Genomic DNA, 4,119 nt, shown 5'->3' with positions numbered 1-4,119 from the left:
CCCTGCAGCTGCATGAGTCAGGAAAAGCCTACAGCTTGATATTTTATCCAAGAACTTGAGACTTACCAGCTTCTATTGGTGGCATAGTGCCTAAGGCACTGGACTGCTAACCAGAAGGCTGGCAGTTCAAACCCACCAGCCACTCCTTGGAAGGAAGATGGGGCACTCTACTTCTGTAGTGATATTGCCTCAGAAACCCAAGGAGGGTCGCTATGAGTTGGGTCCGATTCAATGGCACATAACAACAACAACAACAACATTAAGTGTGTGAGCCATTTTCCTAAGATAATTCTCTCTCTCTCTCTCTCTCTCTCTCAGCTGGTTTTGCTTCTCTAAAGAACCCAGCCTAACACATTTGATACCAGGAGTGGTACTAGAGAGACAAAACCATAAGGAGGGGCTTCCTAAATTGATTTTCACTTATTCTATTTTGGTTCTCCAAATTGATTAATCAAAAAGGCACTGGTGACTCTGCCTCCATTAGTAAAGAGGGCCCTGTTAATCCATGGCATGAGGTGGCAACATTAATATGCAAAATAGCACTACCAATAGATCAAGTATTTTTGAGAAGTGAGGCTCTGGGTGATTACATGTTTGACACTTTTCTGTAATTTTGTCAGCCTGAGGAGTATAAGGAAGATGGCTGGTTGGTCCTACTTATGCTAGAAAAAGTGGTGAAAGAGCAAGATGAGTTCATGGCTGATGAGTCACAGCTCAAGCGATGCATAAAGGACCTCAATAACTGATATTGCCGAAAACCAAGCCCAGAGTCTTATTGTAAGGGCAGCTGAATTACAATACCAATTGAATTGCCAACCCAGAATGGTGTCTGAAGTTAAAGTGAAGGCATTGATTGGGAAAAAATGGGATCCTGAAACCTGGCATGAGGACATATGGACATACAGTCAGGAAGATGAGGATATGGAACCTGTAAATTCTGTTGAATCCCTCCCATCTGAAGGGATTACTATAAAACCCAAGTGAGCCCCAAAAGGTGAAATACAAAGTGTGACTGAGGAGGTGGTATGCTACACCCAAAACTTGATTTTACTAACATGTACAGACAGAACTGGAGAATATGTATGGGAATGGATACTGAGGGTGTGGGATAATGGTGCAAGAAATGTAACATTGGATCAGTCTGAGTTTATTGATTTAGGCCCACTTAGTACAGATTCTTCATTCAATGTTTCAGCTTGAGAGGTTAGGAAAAGATCTAATTGTTTATTTGGTTGGCTTACTGAAGCATGGATTATGTAGTGGCCTACCTTAAGTCAAGTTGAAGTACCAGACCTGTCTTGATATAATGTAGAAGAAGGTATCCAGAGACTTAGGAAAATTGGCATGTTAAAATGGATTTATCAGATTAGACCCCTAGAACCAGAAATGGAGAGTCCAGAGGATACGCCTTCAATCATTATGGTGAGGAACAAATTTGTGAAGGGAACCCCAGCATCCTTGAAGACTGCTGTGATTGCTGTTTTATGTAAGCCAGGTTTGACAGGGGGAATTGCCCTAACTGAACTAAGACATTTAACTACAATGGGGTTGATTGGACCCCATAGTAGTAGGGGCCAAGTGGCAGCAGTTAATCAACAAAAACAAGGTGGGCATGGTTACCATAATGGACAGCAAAGTCAAAAGAGTAGTCAGAATACTCTGACTCGTGTGGAATTATGGCATTAGCTACTTAGGAATGATGTTCTTAGGAGTGAGATATATGGCAAACCTATTAAATATTTACTTGATCTGTACAGACAGAACAATTCTAGGTCACATGAACAGCAGTCTAGATTGAATCACCAGAATACAGAGTCATGGTCCCTCAATCAATTACAGACTTGAGTCAGTTTACAGAACCACAACCCCTTCAAAGAAGGGGAGGCTGGGTCCTCTTGGGGAAGAAACCCAATACATTGCCAAATATTTATAATGTCAATCTTTCTCCCAGCTTTCCCCAAAGGGATCTGAGGCCTTTTATGAGAGTGACTCTTCATTGGGGAAAAAGAAATAATCAGACTTTCCAGGGATTACTGGACACTGGCTCTGAACTGACACTATTCTAGGAGACCCAAAGCATCATTGTGGTCCACCAGTCGGAGTGGGGCATATGGAGGTCAAGTTATTGATGGAGTCTTAGCTCAGGTTCATCTCACAGCTTCTATTGGTAGCATAGTGCCTGAGGCACTGGACTTCTAACCAGAAGGCTGGCAGTTCAAACCCACCAGCTACTCCTCGCAAGGAAGATGGGGCAATCTACTTCTGTAGTGATATTGCCTTGGAAACCCAAGGAGGGGTCACTATGAGTCAGGTCCGATTTGATGGCACATAACAACAACAACAACAACATTAAGTGTGTGAGCCATTTTCCTAAGATAATTTTATCTTTCTGAGAAGTAGTGATTTCTACTGTATGTGATTTCCCCAGTTTCAGAATGCATAGTTGGAATAGATATACTGAATAAGTGGCAGAATTCCCACATTGGGTCCCTGACATGTGGAGTAAGGGCTATTATAGTAGGAAAAGCCAAGTGGAAGCCATTAGAACTGCCTCTACCTACAAAATAGTAAACCAAAAGCAATACCACATCCCTGGAGGGGTTGCCTAGATGACTCCCCCCATCAAGGACTTGAAGGATGCAGAGGTGGTGGTTCCCACCACATCCCCATTTAATTCACCTATTTGGCCTGTGCAAAAAACAGATGGATCTTGGAGAATGACAGTAGATTATCATAACCTTAATCAGGTCATGACTCCAATTGCAGCTGCTGTTCCTGATGTGATTTCATTGCTTGAGCAAATTAGTACATCTGCCAGTACTTGATAGGCAGCTATTGATCCAGCCAATGGCTTTTTCTCAATACCAGTTTCAAAGGACCATCAGAAACAGTTTGCCTTCAGCTGGCAAGGCCAACAATATACTTTCACAGTGCTTCCTCAGGGGTATATAAACTCCCCAGCACTATGTCATCATTTAGTCCATAGGGATCTTGATCATCTTTTCCTTTCACAAGACATCACACTGGTCTATTATATTGATGACATTATGCTGACTGGACTTAATAAGAAAGAAATATCAGTGACTCTAGACTTCTTGGTGAGACATCTGTGTATTGTTGTTGTTGTTATGTGCCATCGAGTCAGACCTGACTCATAGCAACCCCTCCATGGGTTTCCAAGGCAGTATCACTAAGGAAGTAGATTGCCCAACCTTCCTTCCGAGGAGTGGCTGGTGAGCTTGAACTGCCAGCCTTCTGGTTAGCAGTCAAGTGCCTTAGGCTGTGTGCTAGAGGGTGGGAAATTAACCTGACAAAAATTCAGACACCTTCCACATCAGTGAAATTTTTAGGGGTGCAGTGGTTTGAGGCATATTGAGATATTCCTATTAAAGTGAAGGATAAGTTATTGTATTTGGCTATCCCCGTGACTAAAAAGGAGGCACAATGTCTGGTGGGCCTCTTTGGATTTTGGAGGCAACATATCCCTCATTTGGGTGTGTTGTTTTGGCCTATTTATCAAGTGACTCAGAAAGGTGCTAGTTTTGAATGGGGCCCAGAACAACAGAAGGCTCTGCAACAGGTTCAGGCTGCCGTGCAAGCTGTTCTGCCACTTGGGCCATATGATCTGGCTGATCCAATGGTGCTTGAAGTGCCTGTAGCAGATAGAGATGCTGTTTGGAGTTTTTGGCAGGTTCCAATTGGTGAAGCACAATGCAGACCCTTGGGATTTTGGAGCAAAGCCCTGCCCTCCTCTACAGATAACTATTCCCCTTTTGAGAAACAACTTTTGGCTTGTTACTGGGCTTCAATAGAGACGGAATGCCTAACCATAGGCCACCAAGTCACCATGAGGCCATGAACTGGGTGTTGTCTGACCCACAGAGTCACAAATTTGGATGTGCACAACAGCACTCCACCATTAAATGGAAGTGGTGTATCAGAGATCGGGCTCGAGCAGGACCTGAAGGCACAAGTAAGTTGCATGAGGAAGTGGCCCAAATGCCTATGTTCTCATGTTCTCCACTGCAGTCACATTACCTTCCCTCTCCCAGTCTGCACCTGTGGCCTCATGGGGAGTTCCTTATGATCAGTTGACTGAGGAAGAGAAAACTCGTGCCT

General features: G+C 43.6%; 1 protein-coding gene across 1 annotated transcript in view; it reads left to right on the top strand.

The window, feature by feature from the left end:
* LOC103212785 (nuclear RNA export factor 2-like) overlaps positions 1 to 4,119 on the top strand; it is a 12,511-nt gene that overhangs the window by 3,329 nt on the left and 5,063 nt on the right.

Source organism: Orycteropus afer, unplaced genomic scaffold, assembly GCF_000298275.1.
Source record: "Orycteropus afer afer isolate SDZICR_OR568_19922 unplaced genomic scaffold, OryAfe1.0 scaffold01101, whole genome shotgun sequence".
Classification (NCBI taxonomy): domain Eukaryota; kingdom Metazoa; phylum Chordata; class Mammalia; order Tubulidentata; family Orycteropodidae; genus Orycteropus; species Orycteropus afer.
This window is presented reverse-complemented; position numbering and strand designations above follow the sequence as displayed.